This window comes from Cervus canadensis, chromosome 1 (assembly GCF_019320065.1).
Source record: "Cervus canadensis isolate Bull #8, Minnesota chromosome 1, ASM1932006v1, whole genome shotgun sequence".
NCBI lineage: Eukaryota > Metazoa > Chordata > Mammalia > Artiodactyla > Cervidae > Cervus > Cervus canadensis.
The window spans coordinates 94,578,119-94,604,937 of NC_057386.1; the positions used below are offsets into that span (position 1 = coordinate 94,578,119).

The window sequence follows — 26,819 nt, forward strand, 5'->3', positions numbered from 1 at the left end:
TACCCAAAGTAGCTTGAGGACACTTCTGTGCATCAAGGGCACATGTACCAGAATTGGATATGTCCCTGTGGTTAGTTTGTATCCACTGTGTGCCTAGAGCCCATGCACCAGAGTTGGAAAGATCTCTGTGGTTATTTTGCAGCATATCAAGGAGCTCTCCTGGGCCCTACTGGGGCATGTCTGTGGTGGAGTTTAGAGATCAGCTTGAATCTTTTTTGTCTAGGCCACTCCTCGCTGCTCATGCTTAACTTCCCATCTAACAACTGGTTTGAGCCTTGAGCTCGACCATAAGACTGGAGTTTGCTCAGACAGACCAAAGTGTTCCAGTCACCTTTGCTTCATTTCAATGCTAAAATCTCTTCCCCAGGTGAAGCTTAAGCACCATTCACGTAACATGCGATGTATGAAGAAGCATGTTCTCAAGTTCCATGTGGAGGATCATGTCTGTCTTTATAGGTACTGACAGAATCTTCCTGCTTGAAAGCATTCAACCCCTACCCTAAGAGAAGAACTAACCTTTCCTTGCTGAGGAGCCAGGCTTTGGGAAATGATTCCTGGTGGTCTCCCTGTTTGCTCAAATAGAAACTTCACTTTGTGTAACCGTTAAAAGAAAAAAAAAAAAAGAAAGAATGCTGAGTTCACTTAATAGAGACCTTTAAAAGACTGATTGATAGGTTTAGATTCAATGTGACACGTAGAAGAAAAAAAGAAAAAGGAAGTCAGATTGTGTGTGAAGGAATCCTTTTAGAAACTTTTGTGTTTTCCTGCAATTCTCTGAAGTATGGATTGAGGCAGTAACCAGACTCCAAACAAGAAGTATCTTTATAAATCCATTAAAAAGCAAAAACAAAAACCTAAACTGGCTATAACAGGGGCAAACTTGCAGCATGCAACCTGAGAAATTGGCAGTTCTTAAATAAAGACAGGTATTTGTCTATACTTCCTAGTTCACAGTGTATTATTTTCCCTCTTACTGCCTTACTTCTAACACTGTTTACCTTCACTTTGCTACAGTTTCCCTTTTTTGACTCTACATGTGTCTTGTTTCTATTCTCAGATTGTAAGATTTACAGCAAAGACTACCAACTTTTCATTTTCCACAATGTTCTGTGCTCTGTACCTCAGTGAGAAAGAAGAAATTGGAGAAATAAATGAGAAATGAATTTCACCTTTCTAGGCATCATAATTTTACATGTAGCAAAGTAAAAATTTTTTTTAATTCATGAATTTATACATAATTATATTTTATTTGACACCTTCAATAAAGTAGAATTTTTTATTGGAAAATCTAAAACATACTTTCTAAAGAAAAGTAGAAACACAGTGTGAGAAAATTCTTGAGAGAGAGATTTTCTAACTGCATGTGGAGAATGTGTGAAACCAAAACAGATGGATGAAAAGAAAATAAAGATAGTCTTACAAAATGACTAGATCTATGTAGGTTTGTAATTTGTCATTCTTCCTTTCCTTAATATAGTGTGTATAACCATTAGCAGCACGATTCAGTAGGACAGATTTAAACACAGTATGTTTTGCCACACAGAATGTGTTGCCACTTTTATGATTCCAAAACGTACTGTGCCCCTGGAACTGCAAATGTTGTCATATTAAAGCTCTTGTCATTTGGATTTGCTGAAACAATAGGTTTTGCCAGAATTCGCTCTTTCTGAAAATGATTGCCTTTTAGGAGTTCTCACAGATAGATTTATTAGCTTTCACGCTGAATAAACAACCAAGAACTTGCTATGCAGATCGGCCCCAGAAGCTGTTATAGAGGATATATTTCCAACTTTTATGGCAACATTCTTTACATTTATGTTCTACCCTCTCTCGAATTGATAAATTGAGTTTTGTTTAAAAACACATACACACACACACACACAAGAAAATGCAACAGAATAAAGTAGAACCATTTCTTCTGTTTTTTTAAATAAATCTAACTTTTGGAGTTTCCTTAGTTTTAAAATCTACATGAGCAGAAGTTTTTCATGGTAAAGTTGCTAGAAGTGAAGATTCAGCAGCCCTGGACTGAGGCAAATTTAGGAATTAGTAAACAACAAGACCATAAGTATCATTTAGGAGATGTAGCATCCCTGGAACTTCCTCTTCCCACTGGGCTGTTTATTTGCTTTCCTTTTGAGGGTATTGGTTGCTGTTCTTAAGTAATAAGTGCAATAAATTTCTGTCTTGAGAGCCTGCTGTTTTCTCAATGAAAATATTATTAAATTTTGTGAAGCAAAAATGTTTTAAATTACAGAGAAATGTTAGATATGTGGAGAGAGGGAGAGAAGAGGGAATAAGAAAAATAGGAGATAAAGGAGAGAGATTGATGTATATCTATCTTTAGTGTTGTATTTTGGTTCCTTTCTATTTTATGTGTGTGTATCTATTATAGAATTTTGGCTTTTTGTTAACGTGACATTTATATATAGCAATCTCCTATCTATCTGTCTAATTATTTTAAGTTTCTGATCCCTTACATCTGAATGCATTTTAGCAACCCTGCATTTTTACCTTCCCACATATTTACTGTTTTGACACCACATTTTACATAGTTTCATTTTGAGTGTTTCTTCACTATCTATTGTAGATGTAATTAATTTTATTAATTTTGATTTTTAACCTTCCCAGTAGCTTTATACATGGTTGATTTACTACCTTTACAGTATATTGCCTTTACTAGTATGTTTTTTATTTTGTAATTTTCATATATCTATTTGTGGCCTTTTCTGCTTAAAGAGTTCTCTGTCACATTTCTAATAAAGCTGGATTCATGGTGCTGAACTGTTACCTTTCACTTGTCTAAGACTTTTTGATCTTTCCAAATATAAACAAGACCTTGCTGGGCAGAATATTCTTTCTGGTAGTTTTTTTTTTTCCCCCCTCCCATTACTTTAAATATATTATGCCACTCCCTTCTGGGCTGCAGAGTTTCTGCTGAAAGTCAACTCATGGCAACTGGGGAGTTGTAATTTGTTGCTTTTCTCTTGATGATTTTAATACTCTACCTTTCTTTGTTGTTGCTGTTAGGTTGCTCAGTCATGTCAAACTCTTTGTGACCCCATGGACTACAGCACACCAGTTTTTCCTGTCTTTCACTATCCCCTGGAGTTTGCTCAAGTCCATTGAGTTGATGATGCCATCCAACCATCTCATCCTCTGTCATCCTCTTCTTTTCCTGCCCACAATCTTTCCCAGCATCAAAGTCTTCCAAAGAGTTACCCCTTTAAATCTGGTGGCCAAATTATTGGAGCCTTATTTCCTTGAAGTCCAAGGGACTCTTTAAGAGTCCTCACAAGCACCACAGTTCAAAAGCATCTGTTCTTCAGTGCTCAGCCTTCTTTATGGTCCAACTCTCACATCTGAACATGACTAGTGGAACAATCATAGATCTGACTATACAAACCTTTGTTGGCAAAATAATTTCTCAGCTTTTTAATATGTTTTTCAGGTTTGTCATAGCTTTTCTTCCAAGAAGCAAGTATCTTTTAATTTCATGGCTATCTTTAATTCTTCCATTTTAAATATCTTGATGCAGCCCTCTTTGGTTTTATCCTGTTTGGCACTCCTAGTGGTTCCTGGGCATGGAAGTCTATTTCCCCTCCCAGGTTTTGGAAATTTTCAGCTATTATGTCTTCAGATATGCTCTCTTCCCCTTTCCGTCTCTCTTCTCTTTATGGAACCTCTATAATGTGAATATTAGTGCACTTGATGTTGTACCAGAGGCCTCTTAAAATGTTCTCAGTTTTTAAAATTCTTTTTCTGTTGTTTCGGTGATTTCTACTAATTTTCTATAATAATAATGATAGCTCTCTAACTCAACTGCATCCTAACAAGCCTTTAAAAAACAAAAGAAAAACTTCTAACTGCTCATTGCTCATCCATTATTCTGAGTTGTTTGAACATATTTATGATCATTACCTTAAGCTCTTTATATGGTAGATTACTTGTCCCCACTTATTTTATTTCTTCTTTTGGTACTTTCAGTTCAGTTCAATGCAGTCACCAAGTCGTATCGGACTCTTTGTTATAGGCTTCCCTGTTCATCACCAATTCCCAGAGCTTGCTCAAACTGGTGTCCATCGAGTTGGTGATGCCATCTCATTCTCTGTTGTCCCCTTCTCCTGCCTTTGATCTTTCCCAGCATCAGGGTCTTTTGCAATGAGTCAGTTCTTTGAATAAGGTGACCAAACTATTGGAGCCTCAGCTTCAGCATCTGTCAATCTAATGAGTATTTAGGACTTATTTCTTTTACGATTGACTGGTTTGATCTTTTTGCAGTCCAACACCATAGTTCAAAAGGATCAATTCTTTGGCAGTCAGCTTTCTTTATGGTCCAACTCTTACATCCATACTTGACTACCGGAGAAACCATAGCTTTGACTAGACGGACTTTTAACGGCAAAGTAATGTGTCTGTTTTTAATATGCCATCTAGGTTGGTTATAGCTTTTCTTACAAGAGCAAGTGTCTTTTATTTTCACGGCTGTAGTTACAATCTACAGAGATTTTGAAGTCCAAGGAATAAAGTCTCTCACTATTACCATTGTTTCTCCACTTATTTGTCATGAATTGATGGGACCCAACGCCATGATCTTAGTTTCTTGAATGTTGATTTTTTAAGCCAACCTTTTCATTCTCCTCTTTCACTTTCATCAAGAGGCTCTTTAGTTCTTCTTTGCTTTCTGCCATAAGGGTGGTGTTGTCTGAATATCTGAGGTTACTGATATTTCTCCCAGCACTCTTGATTCCAGCTTGTGCTTCATCCAGCCTGACATTTAGCATGATGAGCTCTGCATATAAGTTAAATAAGCAAGGTGACAATATACAGCCTTGATGTATTCCCTTCCCAAATTGGAACCAGTCCATTGTTCCATATCTGATTCTAGTGGTTGCTTCTTGGCCTGCATACAGATTTCTCAGGAGACAGGTATGGTGGTCTGGTATTCCCATCTCTTGATGAATTTTCCAGTTTGTTGTGACCCACAGAGTCAAAGGCTTTGGCATAGTAAATAAAACAGAAGTAGATGCTTTTCTAGAATTCTCTTGCTTTTTCTATAATCTAACAGATGTTGAAAATTTGATCTCTGGTTCCTCTGCTTTTTCTTCTTTTTTTTTTTAAAAATTAATTAATTTATTTTAATTGAGGCTAATTATTTTACAATATTGTAGTGGCTTTCACCATACATCAATGTGAATCAACCACAGATGTACACGTGTCCCCCATCCTGAACCCACCTCCTACCTCCCTCCCCATCCCATCCCTCAGGGTCATCCTAGTGCATCAGCCCTGAGCGCCCTGTCTCATGCATCAAACCTGGACTGGAAATCTATTTCACATATGGTAATAAACATATTCACAATAAACTGTGGAAAATTCTGAAGGAGGTGGGAATACCAGACCACCTGACCTGCCTCTTGAGAAACCTGTATGCAGGTCAGGAAGCAACAGTTAGAACCGGACATGGAACAACAAACTGGTTCTAAATAGGAAAAAGAATACTCCAAGGCTGTATATTGTCACCTTGCTTATTTAACTTATATGCGGAGTACATCATGAGAAATTCTGGGCTGGAAGAAGCACAAGCTGGAATCAAGATTGCCAGGAGAAATATCAATAACCTCAGATATGCAGATGACACCACCCTTATGGCAGAAAGTGAAGAGGAACTAAAAAGTCTCTTGATGAAAGTGAAAGAAGAGAGTGAAAAAGTTGGCTTAAAGCTTAACATTCAGAAAACTAAGATCATTGCATCTAGTCCCATCACCTCATGGGAAATAGATGGGGAGACAGTGAAAACAGTGTCAGACTTTATTTTTTTGGGCTCCAAAATCACTGCAGATGGTGATTGCAGTGATGAAATTAAAAGATGCTTTACTCCTTGGAAGGAAAGTTATGACCAACCTAGATAGCATATCAAAAAGCAGACATTACTTTGCCAACAAAGGTCCATTTGGTCAAGGCTATGGTTTTTCCAGTGGTCATGTATGGATGTGAGATTTGGACTGTGAAGAAAGCTGAGTGCCAAAAAATTGATGCTTTTGAACTGTGGTGTTGGAGAAGACTCTTGAGAGTCCCTTGGACTACAGGGAGATCCAACAAGTCCATCCTGAAGGCGATCAGTCCTGGGTGTTCATTGGAAGGACTGATGCTGAAGCTGAAACTCCGATACTTTGGCCACCTCATGCGAAGAGTTGACTCATTGGAGAAGACCCTGATGCTGGGAGGGATTGGGGGCAGGAGAAGGGGACGACAGAGGATGAGATGGCTGGATGGCATCACCGATTTGATGGACATGAGTTTGAATAAACTCCGGGAGTTTGTGATGGACAGGGAGGCCTGGCATGCTGCAATTCATGGGGTCGCAAAGAGTCAGACATGACTGAGCGACTGAACTGAACTGAACTGAATAAACATATTTTGATGCTATTGTTTCAGATCATCCCACCCTCACCTTCTCCCACAGAGCCCAAAAGCCTGTTCTCTATATCTATGTCTCTTTTGCTGTCTCACATATACGTTCATTGTTACCATCTTTCTAAATTCCATATATAAGTGTTAATATAGTGTATTGGTGTTTTTCTTTCTGATTTAATTCAGTCTGTATGATAGGCTCCAGTTTCAACCACTTCATTAGAACTGATTCAAATGTTTTCGTTTTAACAGCTGAGTGATAGTCCATTGTGTCTATGTACCAAAACTTTCTTATCTATTTGTCTGCCAATGGACGTCTAGGTTGCTTCCATGTCCTGGCTATTGTAAACAGTGATGCAATGAACATTGGGGTACACATGTCTCTTTCAATTCTGGTTTGCTTGGTGTGTATGCCCAGCAGTGGGATTGCTGGGTCGTATGGCAGTTCTATTCTCAGTTTTTTAAGGAATCTCCACACTGCTCTCCATAGAGTCTGTACCAGTTTGCATTCCCACCAACAGTGTAAGAGGGTTCCCTTTTCTCCACACCTTCTCCAGAATTTGTTGTTTGTAGACTTTTTGATAGTAGCCATTCTGACCAGTGTGAGATGGTACCTTATAGTGGTTTTCATTTGCATTTCTCTGATAATCAATGATGTTGAGCATCTTTTCATGTTTTTGCTAGCCATCTGTACGTCTTCTGTGAAGAAACGTCTGTTTAGTTCTAGTTCTTTGGCCCATTTTTTGATTGGGTCATGTACTTTTCTGGTATTGAGCTGCATGAGCTGCTTGTATATTTTTGTGATTAATTCTTTGTCAGTTGCTTCATTTGCTATTTTCTTCCATTCTGAAGGCTGTCTTTTCACCTTGCTTATAGTTTCCTTTGTTGTGCAAAAGTTTCTAAGTTTACTTAAGTCCAATTTATTTTTGCTTTTATTTCCATTACTCTGGGAGATAGATCATAGAGGATCCTGCTGTGATTTATGTCAGAGAGTGTTTTGCCTATGTTTTCCTCTAGGAGTTTTATAGTTTCTGGTCTTACATTTAGATCTTTAATCCATTTTGAGTTTATTTTTGTGTATGGTGTTAGAAAGTGTTCTAGTTTCATTCTTTTACAAGTGGTTGGCCAGTATTCCCAGCACCACTTGTTAAAGATTGTCTTTTCTCCATTGTATATTCTTGCCTCCTTTGTCAAAGATAAGGGGTCCATAGGTGCATGGATTTATCTCTGGGCTTTTTATTTTGTTCCATTGATCTATATTTCTGTCTTTGTGCCAGTACCACCACACTGTCTTGATGATGATGGCTTTGTAGTAGAGACTGAAGTCGGGCAGGTTGATTCCTCCAGTTCCATTCTTCTTTCTCAAGATTGTTTTGGCTATTCGAGGTTTTTTGTATTTCCATACAAATTGTGAAATTATTTGTTCTAGTTCTGTGAAAATTACCGTTGGTAGCTTGATAGGGATTGCATTGGTTTTATAGTTTGCTTTGGGTAATATACTCATTTTCACTGTACTGATTCTTCTGATCCATGAACATGGTATATTTCTCCATCTATTTCTGTCATCTTTGATTTCTTTCATCAGTGTTTTATAGTTTTCTATGTATAGGTCTTTTGTTTCTTTAGCTAGATTTATTCCTAAGTACTTTATTGTTTTTGCTGCAGTGGTGAATGGAATTGTTTCCTTAATTTCTCTTTTTGGTTTTCATTGTTAGTGTATAGGAATCCAAGGGATTTTGTGTGTTAATTTTATATCCTGCAACTTTACTATATTCATTGATTAGCTCTAGTAATTTCTGGTGGTGTCTTTAGGATTTTCTATGTAGAGGACCATGTCATCTGCAAAAAGTGAGAGTTTTACCTATTTCCCAATCTGGATTTCATTTTTTTTTTTCTTCTCTGATTGCTGTGGCTAAAACTTCCAAAACTATGTTGGATTTCTCTGCCCTTTCTAAATACAGCCTGAATATCTGGAAGTTCTTTGTTCACATACTTTTGAAACCTCACTTGGAGAATTTCAAGTGTTATTTTGCTTTTGTTTGAGATTAGTACAGTTGTGTGGTAGTTTGAACATTCTCTGGCATTATCTCTTTTTGAGGTTAAGATAAAAACTGACCTTTTGGCTATTATAAACAGCACTGTTTATAATAGCCAGGACATGGAAGCAACCTAGATGCCCATCAGCAGATGAATGGATAAGGAAGCTGTGGTACATATACACCATGGAATATTACTCAGCCGTTAAAAAGAATTCATTTGAATCAGTCCTAATGAGATGGACGAAACTGGAGCCCCTTATACAGAGTGAAGTAAGCCAGAAAGATAAAGAACATTACAGCATACTAACACATATATATGGAATTTAGAAAGATGGTAACGATAACCCTATATGCAAAACAGAAAAAGAGACACAGAAGTACAGAACAGACTTTTGAACTCTGTGGGAGAAGGTGAGGGTGGGATGTTTCAAAAGAACAGCATGTATATTATCTATGGTGAAACAGATCACCAGCCCAGGTGGGATGCATGAGACAAGTGCTCGGGCCTGGTGCACTGGGAAGACCCAGAGGAATCGGGTGGAGAGGGAGGTGGGAGGGGGGACCGGGATGGGGAATACGTGTAAATCTATGGCTGATTCATATCAATGTATGACAAAACCCACTGAAAAAAAAAAAAAAAAAAAAAAAAAAAAAAAAAACTGACCTTTTACAGTCCTGTGGCCACTGCTGAGTTTTCCGAATTTGCTGACATATTGAATGCAACACTTTCACAGCATTATCTTTTAGGATTTGAAATAGTTCAACTGGAGTTCCATCACCACTACTAGCTTTGTTTGTAGTGATGCTTCATAAGGTCCACTTGACTACCCATTCCAAGATATCTGGCTCTACATTAGTGATAACACCACCATGGTTATCTGGGTCATGAAGATCTTTTTTGTATAGTTCATTTGTGTATTCTTGCCACCTCTTCTTAGTATCTCCTGCTTCTATTAGATCCAAACTGTTTCTGTCTTTTATTGTGTCCATGTTTGCATGAACTGTTCCCCTGGTATCTCTAATTTTATTGAAAAGAATTCTAGTCTTTCCCATTCTATTGTTTTCCTCTATTTTTTTGCACTGATCACTGAGGAAGTCTTTCTCATTTCTACTTGCTATTCTTTGGAACTCTGTATTCAAATGGGTGAATCTTTCCTTTCCCTTCTTTGCCTTTAGCTTCTCTTCTTTTCTCAACTCTCTGTAAGGCCTCCTCAGACAATAATTTTGCCTTTTTTTGCCTTTTTGCATTTTTTTTTCCCTTGGGGATGGTCTTGATCACCGCCTCTTGTACAATGTCACAAACTTCCATCCATAGTTCTTAAGCCACTCTGTCTATCAAATCCAATCCCTTGAATCTGTTACTTCCATTGTATAATCATAAGTGGTTTGATTTAAGTCATACCTAAATGATCTAGTGCTTTTTCCTACTTTCTTCAAATGAAGTCTGAATTTTGCAAAAACAAGTTCATGATCTGAGCCACAGTCAGCTCCCAATCTTGCTTTTTTTTTTTTTTTTTCTGACTCTATAGAGCATCTGCATCTTTGCTACAAATATAATCAAACTGATTTCAGTATTGACCATTTGTTGATGTCCATGTGTAGAGTAAGCTCTTGGATTGTTGGAAGAGGGTGTTTGCCATGACCAGTGCGTCCTCTTGGCAAAACTGTTAGGCTTTGCCCTGCTTCATTGTGTACTCAAAGGCAAAGTTCGCCTGTTACTGCAGGTATCTTTTGACTTCCTACTTTTTCATTGTAGTCCCCTATGATGAAAAGGACATTTTTTTTTTTAGATGTTAGTTTTAGAAGGTGTTTTAGATCATCATAGAACCTTTCAACTTCAGCTTCCTCAACCATAGTGGTTCGGGCATAGACTTGGATTACTCTGAATTTGAATGGTTTGCTTTGGAAATGAACAGAGATCATTCTCTCATTCTTGAGATTTCACCAAAGCACTGCATTTCAGACTCTTTTATTGACTGTGAGGGCTACTCCATTTTTTCTAAAGGATTTTTGCCCACAGTAGTAGATATAATGATCCTCTGAATTAAATTCACTCATTACAGTCCATTTTAGTTCACTGATTCCTAAAATGTCAATGTTCACTCTTGCCATCTCCTGTTTGACCACTTCCAACTTGCCTTGATTCATAGACCTAACATTTCAGGTTTCTATGCTTTATTGTTCTTTACAGGATCAGACTTTAAACCCATCACCAGTTACATCCACAACTGAGCATTATTTTTGCTTTGGCTCCATCTCTTCATTCTTTCTGGAGTTATTTTTCCACTCTTCTCCAGTAGAATATTGGGCACCTACTGACCTGGCGAGTTCATCTTTCAGAGTTATATCTTTTTGCCTTTTCATACTGTTCATGAGGTTCTCAAGGCAAGAATAGTGAAGTGATGCCATTCTCTTTTCCAGTGGACCATGTGTTATCAGAAATCTCTACCATGACCCGTCTGTCTTGGGTGGCCCTCTGTGGCACAGCTCATATTTTCATTGAGTTAGACAAGGCTGAGATCCATGTGATCAGTTTGGCTAGTTTTCTGTGATTGTGGTTTTCATTCTGTCTGCTCTCTGATGGATAAATATAAGAGACTTTTGGAAGCTTCCTGAGGAGAGAGACTGACTCTGGAGGAATCTGTGTCTTGTTCTGATAAGCAGGGCCATGCTCAGCAAATCTTTAATCCAATTTTCTCCTGATGAGTGGGTCTGTGTTCCCTCCCCGTTGTTGGCATGAGGCTAAAGGATGGTTGGTATAATGATACTAATGGCAACCTCCTTCAAAAGGACTCATATCACACTGTTTTATTCAATGCCCCTCACCCTGCAGCAGGCCACTGTTGACCTGTTGGAGTGTTGACCTCTGTTGGAGACTCCTGGACAGTCACAGGCAAGTCTGGCTCAGTCCCTTGTGGTGAAACTGCTTCTTTCTCATGGGTCCTGGTGCACATGAGGTTTTGTCTGTGCCCTCCAAGATTCTGTTTCCCCAGTCCTGTGGAAATCCTGTAATCAAATACCACTTGGTCTCCAAAGTCAAATTTCCTAGGGGTTCTCAGTCCCTTTGCCAGATCCCCAGGTTGGAAAATCTGTTGTGTATCCTAAAATTTTCTTAACGGTATGAGAATTTTGGTATTTATTCATATTCTTTCATTAGTAACTTTTTTCCTCTGTCATTTCAATTTGCTTAATTCATTGTTGTTGTTGTTGTGTTTTGTTTTTTTTTCTTCTATGTATGTGTTAAGTTGTTACTCTACTGATATTGAAAAAATGGCCTTTTTCATGAGGTTCCCTGTGTGACCCAGTAGTGCATTCCTCTCTGGGACCAGAGCTGTATGGTCTAGAGATGTCCCCATGTGGGCTTCATGGGCCTTTCTGTGGTAGTGGGATGACTACTCTGTGTGGTCTGGTAGGCACAGCTGGTTCCCACTTCAGTTACTTTCCAGGCCCTGCTTTGTGCAGAGGCCAGCATCTGTGTCCCCAGGCTGAGCTCAACTTTCCCCCTGCCTCTTTTGGCATTCCTCCAGGATTATCAGGTATGTCTGAACCAGGCTCCTTTAAATTACTCCTTCTATCCTCTGTCCCAGATCATGTGGGACTTTGTTAGCTTATTTTATGTGTGGAGTCTCTGTCTCCTATAGCCATTAGTTTCTCCTGATAGTAAGACTCACCAGCCTTCAGAATAAATTATTCTGGGAGCTCATCTTCCTGGCTCTGGAATCCTAGGTTTCAAAGCTTAGTGTGGAGCTAGAATCCTTCCCTCTCCTCTTTGGAAAGAAACTTTGCACTTATGATTATCCTCATGTTTGTGCATCATCCATATGCAGGTATGGGTCTTTACCACATCTCTTCCCATCCTGCTTCTCTTGTAGTGGTCCCTTCTTTATATACTTAAGAATAGAAGGTCATTTATGCTAGTCTTCAGCTCTTTTTTGTTAACAGTTCCTCTCTAAATAGTTGCAATTTTGTGTGTCCATTGGATGAGGTGAGCTCAGGGTCTTCCTACTCTGCCCTATTGGTCACTCCTTCTATACAAGTTTTAGGCAATGTTTTCTATGTGCTTGTTGTATTCATTTATTGTGCATAGTTATTTTCAGTCAAGATCAATTTCTGAGTTCCAGAGCAGCTATAAAATAATTTTACTTAAAATTTCCAATGTTAACACATAATTACACATAGTACATTCAAATCTTGTTGTCTGTACCCCAAGCCAATTAAATTTCCTATTTTCTCTGAGTAATACCATGATAGAAACCTGAAGACCTTGATTAATTACTTTCCAGACTAAGCATATTTATCCATCAATCATGCACCTCACTTGTCCTATTGATACTTCATACTTCTAACTCTTGAATATTGCCACTTCTCTTTTTACCCATTTTTCTTACTCCAGTTAAGATGCACATTCTTCTGCATGGAATTTTTAACATTTTCTTGTATCCTGAATTTAGTTTTAACATATTTGAATCCAAGATGTTAAATTGCCTAACAATTTATATTGTTTAAATTTAAATTTGGTTCTTTCTAAGGTACTATTTCAAGAGTGTAATTTTTGATTTAAACCTATAAATGGCGTCTATTTATTCTTACAAAATATCACAAAAGTTTAATACGGCACAAAATGATGTTGTGATCTAATTTTCTGTTATGTTTACAGTTTTTTTTATGTCACTAACTCTTTCCTATTCCTAGCTAACCTTGCCTGAATAGTTCCTACTCATCCTCAATGCCTTCATTCAGTCATTTATCCCTGAAGTCCTCCTACAATCTACCATTTATACAGGTGTCTTTCTTATGTGCCTCACCAGAGCTTATATAACCAGCCCTCCATGGTGGGTTGGGTCCACCCACCGTAGTTGAATCCAGGGCTGCAGAACATGGGAATACAGCAGGCCAACTCTAGTATGCCATTTCATATAAGGAACTTGAGAATCATAGATCTTGGTGTCCACAGGGGAGGGTAGTGTTCCTTGAACCAATCTTTCATGAATACTGAGGGGCAGCTATACTTTCTTCTCAAGTAGCATCTTTCACATTCTCTCATTATTATTATTTTTTAATTTATCTGAATTACATTAGGCTGTAAGCTTTTTGAAGACAAGATTTTGGCCTTATTTCCTTGTTCTCCAATGCTAGCACAGAATCACACATAAAGAGCAGCTCAGAACCACTTGTGTAATTGAGTGGATTAATTTGAAAATATCTGTGGAATAGCAAACTGGATTAAACCTACAAATATACCATAAGAAGTAGTTTTGACATAACTAAAAATTATATAACTTTAAAGTTCATGTGTCTGGCAGTGACATATGTAAACCAATTAAGATAAAGCTGAAATATTATTAAATAAGCATATCTAAGAATACAAAACACATAAGAAATACAGAGAAGTATATTTTATTAATTTTGTTATTTTATTTTAGCTATGTGTTTTATTTATATTATTATTTATCAATATTTTTAATCATATAAAATCTAAAATGGGTGTTTTTTAAGATGACACTCTAAGCAAAAAGGCAGTTCCAAACTTTAGACCCATCATTTTTAATGTGCGATATTCAAAGTTGCCATATTTTCTGGAAAAAAAAAAACAAACTGACAAGATAAAAATTATGGAACATGCACATGGGAGGTTTTTAAAGGCCAATTCACATTGATTTTGTTTCTATGATATTGACCATAATTTAATCAGATCTGAGTATAAAGGAAGTCAGCATATATTCTGTAACTGGCTATCTAAATGAAGAGGAAATGGGTCTAGTAAACACATAGCCTGTCTCTGAAAATCAACCCATCTGGTCACAAAATACAAGTTCTCTTATTCCCAAATATGGGACAGAAATTAATCCCTTTTCAACGAAGATAAACAAAGACACCTAATTATTGCACCCAATCCAAACTCAAGATCTCTAGGCCATCTCTTTGGTCTCAGTGAATTCCTGATTGTCTGATGACTGATAAACCAAAACGCAACTTACATGGTTTTTACATGTCTCAGTTTACATGCCTGAGAAGTGGGAGCTGTATGACCATAGTAAAAATTCTCATCTGGAACAAAGAAGAATGATAGACATACTGAAATCACTTTTCTAGAGCAATAGTAAATGCAATGCAAGTGTTGTAGAAACTTCTGCTTTCCCTGTTGGGGAATTGCCTTAATAAAATCAGGTGGATCAGTGGTGAAGAACCTGCCTGCCAATGCTAAGATGCAGATTTTATCCCTGGGTCAGGAAATCTCCTGGAGGAAGAAATAGCCACTCCAGTATTCTTGCCTGGAGAATCACATGGACAGAGGAGGCTGGTGGGCTACAGGCCACGGGGTTGCAAAAGCGTCAGACATGACTTAGCAACTAAAAACATCAGAAACTAATTCTCCTAATATATTGTTCTTCATTATTTTTTGCTGTTTCTTTTCTTCTTTCTGACAGATTTTTCCTTCTTTGTTACTCTCCAGAGCTCTATATGAAGTGGGTGTAATTTGGAGTAATTACTTATTTGGTAGAGTATGGTTTTTACAGATTTCTTTCTGTTTGTGCAACTCTTTAGCACCAAAGATTGATTTGAAGTAAAAATTTCAAAGCATTCTTTGCTGGTTTAGCTTTTCCTTTACTATAACAATTCTTTTAAAATGTAGATTTCCGATCTGTTCGTTTGCAGACGTTTCAAATGTGCGTGTAAAATTACACAAAGTTCTCTGGGCACATAATTCTCAGGTCTGCTTTGCTTATTTGATTTGTCAATCTTATTTTCCTCTTTCCCTTAATTTTGGCTAATTTGGGATAAACTGAAGGAAAAGATTCACATAAGTCAGTATTAACTTGAGCAGTCTTTTTCTCAGGGCTAATATGTTTATTCATATAAAGAGTCTTTTTGGGTTTTTATTTCCAAACTTTTTCCAATCTCCTCTTTTGACTTGGATCCAGAAGTGGTTGGTGGCTTTTCCAACTTCATAACTTTCTTTACATCTTCAACTCACATCCATATTTGAAAACCGGCCAATTCTTGCTTATCTCATATCATATAATACTTTGCTAAAGCTTTCGATCATAGCCAGTACACAGTTCATTTTAACTCCATTTCCTTCAACTCAGGCTCAGCAGACACACAGTCTGTTTTGAAAATTGTCAACATTTTTATGGCCAATACTTTTACTGAACATTCTGCCATTATAGAACAAAGATCTTCAGCTTTACAACTTGCAATATCTCTTTTCTTACCATCTGTCATCCAAGCATGAAGCCAATGACACACACTTTAGGTGCCTGTAAAGTCAGCAAGCCATTGCCAGTTAAATTTTGGTATAAGCTTTTGCTTTAACTTCATGTGATGTTACTGTTTTGATGTTTAGTCACTAAGTCATGTCTGACTCTTTTGTGACCCCTTGGACTGTAGCCTGTCAGGATCCTCTGTCTGTGAGATTTCCCAGGCAAGAATACTGTAGTGGGTTGCCATTTCTTTCTCCAGGGGATCTTCCCAACCAAGGGATTGAACTCACATCTCCTGCATTGGTAGGTGGATTCTTTAACCACTGAGCCACCCGGGAAGCCCTGTGTAATGTTAACTGCACTAATAAATGTACAAAGGCTCAAAAACACTAGTGAAGTTTATCAGTCAAATAAACTCCAAAACTGTGTCCCTGACTAGCTTGTGTCTTTCTTCCTAGTAATAATTTGCAAATCAGGGTTTCTTTTATCTTGAAGCTCTGTGTTTTTCAACCTTTAGGCTTTCATGCACATTGGGTCACATCTAAAAAAAAGGGAAAATGGAAGATAGTGTACAGAAAGTTTCATGGGTTAATCTTAGAAATAGTACACAATACTCCCACTCATATTCTGTTGCTTAATCAGAATGTATGACCAATGCTAGCAAGAATGTAATCTAGCTGTATGTGCAGAAGGAAGAATAAACAGTTTTGAATCCATTTTCACATCAGTATGTGATTTGGTCATATAGTTTCAAATTTCCTGCAGAGAGGGATTTCTGCTTTTGTAACATACTATTTGTATAATATTGGGAGGGAAAAACTGTGATTTTGGAAAGGTGTTTTGGGTCAGAAGAATTGAGGCCATTGTAAACAACTGCATCTTGAGGAAACTAGCAAGTAGGAATTTTTAAAATTTATTTTTTAATTGAAGGATAATTGCTTTACAGAATTTTGTTGTTTTCTGCCAAGTATCAATGTGAATGAGCCATAGGTATACATATATTCCCTCCCAGGTGGTGCTGTGGTAACGAATCCACCTGCCAATCCAAGTAGGAAATTTTGACATATAAATTATATCCTTAGTCAAGAAAGTGCGTCAGGAGAATCAACATACTTCTTTCCCTAATGAAACTGGATATTTAGGGAAACAATACACAAAAATCCTTCAGATATGGCTTTATCTAAGATGTGTCAATTGGTCTGCTTTCATTCTTTTTATTTTTTTTTTAAATATTAAAGAATTAACTCAGTAATAAGAGACATATATTTGAACCAAGTGAAATGAATTTTATTTAGATTTTAGATTTACCTTTGCTTTACACAAGCCCATGCATTGTGAATCCAGGATAAAATGAGTGGTTCTGGCCTTGAAATAAGTAAATGGTGGAAAGAGTGTCTGAATGTTATTATATAAATCATGCAAAACCTTAAACTTTAGCCTTTACATATTTTAAAAAAATACAAGGTGGCAGGCATGGAAGGTATTATTTGAAGGATAGTTTCTTGGCAAGGCACTTCATTACCTTTTGTTAAAATACATCCTTCCTCCAACTGTATATGTGATACTGTCATGATTGTGCACATTTAAAGTTTTCAGAAATATGTATGTCTGTGCTCTGGGGCCGTTCACTTACTGTTATTATCATTATTATTTTCAAATGATAGCTATTAACAAAACATTTTCAACTAAAAAAAAAATTCAATGGCAAGAATTGTATTTTCTGATTCTCAAGATAATGTGTTTGGAGAGTTATTTTGGCCATAATTAACTCCAGGTTTTCCAAGAGAGTAAAAGCAACATAGTTTGTGTTGTGACTATTAATTTTCGTATATACTATATTTGCATTCTGTTCTTCTAAACTCTTCTCATTAAAATAAATACGATTGGTTGTTAGCCATTTTTTTCAAAGTTTAAATTTCCCTTAGATACATTTAGAATTAAAATATCTTTTCAATTTTATTGGGAGATAGCATGAACAACTTGCCTTTAGAACTATTTCTCTTTCTTATTATTTTCATGGTCCAAAAATGAGCAATTATCGCTAACTCCTTTATTTCTGTTTCAGATAGACCAATTAAAGTAACATAGCCAACCATTTCCTGCTTTTGCGTTTTTAAAGCTAGTTTTTATTGGCATTTGAAAAGAACATGACACTGAAAATTAAAGCCGTAAATGTAAGCCCTATAGAGTTTAGAACAGTGAAAATAGCAGGCTAGATCTGAAGTAGCTGAGAACAAAGGAAAAAAGCTCTCCCTTAGAGGATCTTAAAATCATAGAGAAACAAATGAATAAACAAGGTAATGATAAATTCAAAGTTGCTTAAATGATTATAGCATTTTATTTTTAAGAACAATTTGAGGAACTATGATATTTTTAAAAATGGGTCTGTCATTTCAAAACCTGAAGACCAATGATTTTATAGTTGAATTTTGTCTGTTAGCCATCTTCCTTAAAATTTATTCTTTCCCTCTAAAAAGAAGTAAGTGGAGTGACCTTAAGGAGAGAAATCTGCAATAATAGTCCCAATTTTGCCAGCCTAGGCACTAAAACCTGTTCACTTCAGAAGTACTCTGTTCTACCTTTAGTCATTTTAGCGTTCTTTTATATCATGTATTTTTTTTGCAACTTGCAGTGGTCCAGGCTGTTAGAGCTCATGTTTTGTGGCTTTTGGAATCCACAGATACCTATCTTTGTCTTTTATCTCAGAGGTGACATGGCTGACACTGTAAATTTTCTTTAGCAAAGTCCCTCTAACAACAACATATGACCCAGCAATCCCACTTCTGGGCATACACACCGAGGAAACCAGATCTGAAAGAGACACATGCACCCCAATGTTCATCCAGCACTGTTTATAATAGCCAGGACATGGAAGCAACCTAGATGACCATCAGCAGACGAATGGATAAGGAAGCTGTGGTACATATACACCATGGAATATTACTCAGCCATTAAAAAGAATTCATTTGAATCAGTTCTAATGAGATGGATGAAACTGGAGCCCATTATACAGAGTGAAGTGAGCCAGAAAGATAAAGAACATTACAGCATACTAACACATATATATGGAATTTAGAAAGATGGTAACGATAACCCTATATGCAAAACAGAAAAAGAGACACAGAAGTACAGAACAGACTTTTGAACTCTGTGGGAGAAGGTGAGGGTGGGATGTTTTGAAAGAACAGCATGTATATTATCTATGGTGAAACAGGTCACCAGCCCAGGTGGGATGCATGAGACAAGTGCTTGGGCCTGGTGCACCTGGAAGACCCAGAGGAATCGGGTGGAGAGGGAGGTGGGAGGGGGGATCGGGATGGGGAATACGTGTAACTCTATGGCTGATTCATATCAGTGTATGACAAAACCCACTGAAATGTTGTGAAGTAATTAGCCTCCAACTAATAAAAAAAAATAAAAAAAAATAAAAAAGAATTTATCCCAGCATTGTTTGCAATGGTCACGCCAATGAACAATTTTTAGTCAACTATGCACTCAGCATATCAGCAGTAAATGACACTGTAACTGTCATATTAAAACTAATAGTCTTGTGACATATTGCATAATATCTAAATCAGGATAAGAAAGGAGGATTTTGAACAACAAAATTTCCCTGTTAAGTGATGCCCAGCACTCAAAGCCTAATAGTGATTGTCAGAGTAATTGATCCCTCCAAGTTTCAGCAACTTTATTTTCTCCTTAAAATAGTCCTAAAAAGAAGAGTAAAAGATCAAAAGAAAATTATGTCTTGATTTTTCCCCCTTGATTCTTTGCATATTGTTGTTGTTTTCTTCCTAAATTGTATCTGACTCTTTTGAGACCCCATGGATTGTAGTTGGCCAATCCCAAGGACTTCCCAGGCAAGAATATTGGAGTGGGTTGCCATTTCTTTTTCCAGGGGATTGTCCTGACCCAGGGATAGAACTTGTGTTTCCTGCATTGGCAGGCAGATTCTTTATCACTGAGTCATCAGGGAAACCCCTTTTTGTAAACTGATAAACTGTAAATAGCATCTATGTAAAAATAATTGTATCTTACTTCATATTTAACTGTTTTAAAAACAAATGATAAAGTATTTCACTTCTTGCTCTGTAAATAAGTTTTACCTAGAGTTCAAGGAGAAAAGCAAGAGCAATGTGAAAACACAAACATCTAATAATAAGAAAATAAAAGAATAAAAAATATAAGTTTCTGATATATTTCACATTTCAACTGAAGCTAATATAGGTTATTCTAAATGCCATAACTGAACAGAAATTACCTGATGGAATTTTACTTAGTTTATAAAAAAGGGGTTTTTTTACTTGCAAGGGTATAAACCTCACTAAATGCATGAAGCATAACAAAATTCTGTATTTAGTTTTTTGTTGTTGTGTTTTCTGATTTTTGTTTGTTTCTCTTTTTTTTCTTTTTTTGTAAGATTCTTAAATAAATTAAACTGGCTAATAAAAAAAAAAAAAAAAGGTTTTTTTTTTTTTTAATTATAGCCCTGTAACATGGCTAGTAGTAGAATAAGAAGGTAAAAAATAATACATTGAAAAGAAGCTTGTATAGCAGAACAGTTATGTTAAAGAATAGATGTGCACTGATTTTTAATCCCAAGGCAGCCAATTTAAAAACACAGATTTTGTTTTCTAAATGGGGAAAAAATACATTTGTATATAAAATACATAAATATATAATGTTATTTTCTGAAAGATGCTATTAGTAGAAGTAAAATGTGCAGATTTGCATCCTGGAACATTCTCTTTCAGACAAATATGCTCAGACACCCAAATGGAAACTAGCATATGTGATGATTTAAATACAGAGCAGTATAGAGAAATATTACCTTGTTCCAAGATGAACATTTATTTTGGCCATGAGTTTATTTTGCACTATAATAGGTAGAAGTGAAAACATTCATACTTAGAAATTAAACAGTATATGTTTTAGGCAGAATAATGTTCCCCCACCTCAAAGATATCTACATCTAACTTCCAGAACCTGTGAATATTAGATCACATAGCAGAAGTGAATAGGTACAGATGGAATTAAGTTTGCTAATCAACTGACCTTAAAATAGAAGGTGTTCTGCATTATCGTGGTGCATTCAGTGTCATCACAGGAGACTTTAAAGTGGGCGAGGGAATCAGAGCAATAGAGATGCAGCTGTGAGCAGTGGCTTGGGAATGCAGACCACCTCTCAAAGATACGATGATCTACATGGACAAAGAATCTAAAAAGAGTTGATATATGTGTATATATAACTGATTCACTTCACTGTACACCTGAAACTAACCCAGCACTGTAAATGAATATACTCCAATAAATATTTTTTAAAAATAAAATTTAAAAAGCCAATATCACACACAAAAAAAATTATATAACAAGTAACTGGTGGAGAGCTCCTGGAAGGAATGCAACCCCGAGGGCACCTTGACTTTAGTCCAGTCAGACCCATTTTGGACTTCTGATCTTTTGACTATAAAATAATACTAATAAAATAGAATAATAAATTTGTATAATTTAAGACACCAAGTTTGTAGTAATTTATTATAGCAGTAATAGGAAAATAATATAGATTTGGATATTTTCCATTCAGAATTTTCCAAAAATTTACTCTACCCAAATAATTATGGCCTTTCAACTTTATGTGGTCTGGAATATTATAATGTCATAAAATAGTAAAACCTTGAGCCATTACAGGTAATTCAATTACTTAGCAGTTATATCTGAGGTTTAGAGATACACACACAGACATACACACACACTGACATACACATATTCATAATCTGAAAGATGTTGGTATTTTTTTATGTGGACAGTTTTTAAAATCTTTATTGAATTTGTTACAATATTGCTTCCTGTTTTGTTTGTTTTGCTGTTGTTTTTGGTCCTGAGGCTTGTGGAATCTCAGTTCCCCAGCTGGGAATCATACCCACATCCCCTACAATGGAAGGCAAAGTCTTAATCACTGGACTGCCAGGGAAGTCCCAGCATTTGTATTCATGTTTAGACACTAAAGGTTAATATATGTGTTCTTTTTCTATAAGGGTCACCATTCTAGGTGAAATTATATGAAATTTTAAACTTTATTAAGAATTGTGATTTGTTTACATGTGATGGGCTGCAAGGAGGTCCAACCAGTCCATCCTAAAGGAGATCAGTCCTGGGTGTTCATTGGAAGGACTGATGCTGAAGCTGAAACTCCAATACTTTGGCCACCTCATGCGAAGAGTTGACTCGTTGGAAAGACCCTGATGCTGGGAGGGATTGGGGACAGGAGGAGAAGGGGACAACAGAGGATGAGATGGCTGGATGGCATCACCAACTCAATGAGCATGAGTTTGAGTAAACTTTGGGAGTTGGTGATGGACAGGGAGACCTGACATGCTGAATTCATGGGGTCACAAAGAGTAGGACACGACTGAGTGACTGAACTGAACTGAACTGAATGAGCATTTATATTCAGGTATTATTTGAAACATACATGCTTCAACTCATGTCATTCTCACAGCAATCCTCTTAAGTTTCTTTATACTTTCCTCCCTTAAAAGAGAACCCTAATGTACAATGTCAGCAACTTAACTAATATCACTCAATTCAAAATCAGTGTAGTTAGAATTCAAGCACAGACAAGCCTTGCAAACTCTATTTCAGCTCCTGCTGTGGCAGTATTGTGTAACAAACAATCCCGAAGCCAGTGGCTTGCAATGATATTTATTCACTTTCCTGGCTTAATAGATCTTTAGTTTGGCTGCAGTTTGATCTCAACCAGGCTCATTTGGTCTTTGCTGGGTGACACTAGACTCTAGGTACTTGATTTATCTTCTTCATTCTGGGGACAAGCAGTTCCTCAGGGCATGTTCTTTTCATGGCAATTAGTAGAAGGTAAACTGACTAAGTCAAACAACATACGCACATTTAAAACCTCTGTTTATGTCGATGTTAGAAAAACGCCACGGGAGGAAATAAAAAGCCGCCTCTAAGGACCGTTGATGAAGGCCTTTATTGAGCGGTCGCTCTCGGGCAGAACTCCCGGGGGCGGGTGAGTGAGGAGACAAAGGGAGTCTGCGAGGTATGAGGGGGTGGGGAGGGGTTTTATAGCCAGGGCTGGCGTCCAAGCCAGGTCTTTTCATATAAGGAAGAAAACGCGGGCTACAGCGGCAGTCGGTGTCTAAGGGCTCTGTGTTGGTACATGATTGGACCAGGCTGCAGGGGGTCGGTCTCCGGAAGTTTAGCCAGCCTCCGGAATTTGCCTTGCAGCACTTTTCCGGGCATGCCCCGACCTTTCATCCCGGCCTTTTTGTTATAGGACAAGGGGCGCCGGTTCTCTCTGGCTATTTCCTGCTGAACGGGGGCGGCGAGGGGTAGGGGCCAACCGGGACGAAAGGTCAGCTTATGCAGGATTGTGAGGTGGGTCTATGTCTTCTTGATTGAGTCAAGTGTAAGCTGTTAGGAGCATGGCCCGTCTGGTCACAGCCTGCGCTATTTCTTGGACCCATTGAGTCTGGTCCGGAGGGGGCTTTCTTGGAGCTGTCTGCGCCTTTGTTCTAGGCCTGACGATTGGGGCCGATAGGGGATGTGGAGATGCCAGTCGATGTCCAGGGTCGTAGCCACCTGCTGGGAGATCTGTGAGAGTATATATATATATTTTTAAGAGAGGAGTAGGGCAGGAGGGGATGACCAGAAAGGAGTGAGTAAATAGGCAGGAATCTAATTGACAGGGTGGTGGTTGGGTTTGGAGCGGACATGAGGGTTGGCCGTCAATGCCCATAACCGAAACCTGGGAAGGACGTAAAGTGTCCCCGAAAGAGGGAAGGACCGAATAGGTAGCCCCCGCATTAACCAGACTTACCCGTTACCTGGAGCATTACCCTGGGCTTGGCTTGGGTTATCAGGGTTCCCGAGTCTGGGCAGCGTCAGCCATCATCGAAGCCCAGCAGCTCGAAGGCTGGAGGAGGGCAGGAGGTCTCCCTGGGGCACTCTGGTCCCCAGGCCCTAGAGGTCAGGGCCCGGGAGGCCTGGGGACAGTCACTAGCCCGGTGTCTTCGCTGTTTGCACAACGGGCACGGCTTGGAAGGAGGCAGCGGATTGGGGCACATCTTGGCCCAGTGTCCTTCTTGGCCACACTTGAAGCAGGCCCCCGGAGGGGGGTTTTGGGACCCCGAGCCCGCCGCCAGCCGCAGGGCCGCTACCAAGGCCTGGGTTTGTTGGTTTAGGAGGCTTTCCTGAAATTCGGCCTCTTGCTTGAGGCTTGCCCTTTGGCTGGCCTCAGCAGTTTCTTCACGGGCGTTGTAAACCTTAAAGGCCATTTTTACCAGGTCTCGAATAGGGGTCTGAGGGCCGTCCTCAGCCTTGGCCAGCTTTTTTCAGATGTCAGGTGTGGATTGGGAGATAAAACGATTGGCCAAGGTAGCTGTCCCAATGGGGGACTCAGGGGACAGTCTGGTGTATTGAACAAGGGCCTCAGTCAGCCGATTAAGAAACATGGCTGGGTTTTCATCGGGCCCCTGAGTCACCTCATCTAGTTTGAGGAGGTTTACAACCTTATGAGAGGACTTTTCCATCCCATCGAGGATACACTCTATCATATAGCGTACCCGCAGCTGGCCGCCATCCCCTTCCTGGTAGTTCCAATCAGGGTTGGTGTCAGGAACTGCCTGAGCTCCCGGGGGATGCTCGGGGGAGGGGTTGGCACTGGAGGGTTGCTATGGGAGCGAGTGTGGGAGCTAAATGGAGAAGGGGAGGGAGTGATGGGGGAAAGGGGAGGATACAAGATAGGGTTAAGGGCCAGAGGATCTGGGGCCGATGGTGAAGCCTCAGGGGTGGGAACAGGAGCAAAAGAGGCCGGAGTAGGGTTAGAGGGGGAGGGGTTAGGAGGGGCCGGAGAGGAGGGGGAGGGGGTAGGAGGGGCCGGAGTGGAAGGGGAGGGGTTAGGAGGGGCCGGAGAGGAGGGGCAGGGGGTAGAAACCGAAGAGGAAGGGGTGGGGGCCGTGGGAGAGGTATAGGGAGGGGGGGCCACCAGATCTTCTCGGGGAACAGAGAAAGCAGAGGACTCAGAGACGGGAGGAGTCGGCTTAGCTCGGGAGGGTGGAGTCGGGGGGGGGGGTGGTCCATGGTGAGTAGGATTTGGCTAGGAGCTCACGGGGTGCACAGGGTGAGGTGAAAGCGCAACTCCCAAAAGGCCTGAACATAGGGGACCTCAGACCATTTTCTTGTTCTCCGGCAGTAATTAGCTAAATCACGGAGGACGTCAAAGTCTAGTGTCCCTGTGGCTGGCCATTGTGAGCCATTATCTAGGGAATACTGAGGCCAGGCCTGTGAACACAGAAAAGTGAGCTGCTTGGGGCGGATATCTCCCTTTAGTCTTAGAGTCCACAGGTTAGCCAGCAGGCACTCTAAGGGGGTGGAGTATTGGGGATCGGGTTTGGAGGCTGTCGATCCCATGACGACCACGGGGCGTGGAGGCAACCCCCACTGTCCGAACGTCTTCGGACGAGTCAAGGGGAGCCGGAGGTCCGTGTAGTCGCGGGGAACGTCTTCCTCACGACCGCAGGGACCCGGAAAGGCCGAAGCCGGAGGCCGAAGCCGGAGGTCTACTCAGCCGCTGGGGACGTCTCCCCATCAGCTGGTGACCGGGAGGGCCCAGTAAGTGCACACCCGTTACGGGGCCCTAGGAGGTGGTTGCCAGGGATGGCAGGCCCCAAAGCCGAAGGGACTTACTCCGTATCCTGCCATCCGGGGGGTTGGTCAGCTGCCTGGGTCCAAGGCTTCCGTGGTGGTGGAGCTTGAGGGGGCCTCAATGGCGAGTGCCGGGGGCCCTCACCTCGAGCCCCACGTTGGGCGCCAGATGTTAGAAAAACGCCGCAGGAGGAAAAAAAAGCCGCCTCTAAGGACCCTTGGTGAAGACCTTTATTGAGCGGTCGCTCTCGGGCAGAACTCCCGGGGGCGGGTGAGTGAGGAGACAAAGGGAGTCTGCGAGGTATGAGGGGGTGGGGAGGGGTTTTATAGCCAGGGCTGGCGTCCAAGCCAGGTCTTTTCATATAAGGAAGAAAACGCGGGCTACAGCGGCAGTCAGTGTCTAAGGGCTCTGTGTTGGTACATGATTGGACCAGGCTGCAGGGGGTCGGTCTCCGGAAGTTTAGCCAGCCTCCGGAATTTGCCTTGCAGCACTTTTCCAGGGCGTGCCCCGACCTTTCAATCACAACTGTTAGTTTATTGCCCAAGCAACTCACGTGGCCAAGAGGGTGTTGATAGATACTCCGGGTACTGTACTGGTAACTACCACAAAGGCAGATGGCAAAGCTAGGTCACTGTGTAACTCATAACAGAGGGTCAGTGAAGGATGAGATTCAGTGTTAACAGCTTCAGCAGGGAGTCCAGAGGTCCCCAAAGAGCAGGAGGAAATAAACTGCAAGTGGCAGACTTTTTTCCCTTCTCTGGTTATGACACCTGATTCCACCTGAACTTAACTTTTCTCAAACGTTGAGCTAACCAATTCATTTCTTGTGGAAATGTTTTTCTTAAGCTATGTTAATAAAGCTATGTATATGCTTTGGAATCTGCCTTTCTTCAAATCCGTTCCACTTAAGACCAATTTTTTCTTTCTTTTTTTCCCCTCAAACCTTAGGCTGATAATGGCTCAACAAACCAGTGCTCACGTCAATTGTTTTATGACCGGGGGAATGACCCACCTTGGGCCATTCTATCTCAAAAATGCATATTGTGGGAGAGAGCCTTGGTGAAACTCCCTCAGCCTTGAGGTGTCTCTCTGATTAACAGCTTGCTAACAGTCATAAAACGCCTTGCTAAAAATTAGCAAGCAGGCTCTTTTCCTGTCACCTTCTGATATCTATGTCAGAAGCTTTCCCTATCTCTCTTACACTAATAAAATTTTGCTACACAAAAAGCTCTGAGTAGTCCATCCTCGTCTCTGGCCCCTGATTGAAATCCTCTCCTCCTGAGTTCCCGAATCCCAGCATAGCACACAGACCTTCAGACCCACAATCTTTCAGGATGATCATGCCTTCTCACATAGCTCTCTCATATCAACTCTCCATTTCCACTTTTGGTATATCACCTTGCTGTTTTACTCTACAGTTCAGGGTTCTTTACAATGTTTCATTTTACTCATAAAGGAAAGAGTTGAAGCTTTGAAAATACCTATTTTGAGAGT

At 39.6% G+C, this 26,819-nt stretch overlaps 1 pseudogene; it reads left to right on the forward strand.

The window, feature by feature from the left end:
* The window catches only part of LOC122439658, a 64,041-nt pseudogene extending 41,027 nt beyond the window's left edge, over positions 1 to 23,014 (forward strand).
* The last annotated feature ends 3,805 nt before the right edge of the window (positions 23,015 to 26,819 follow it).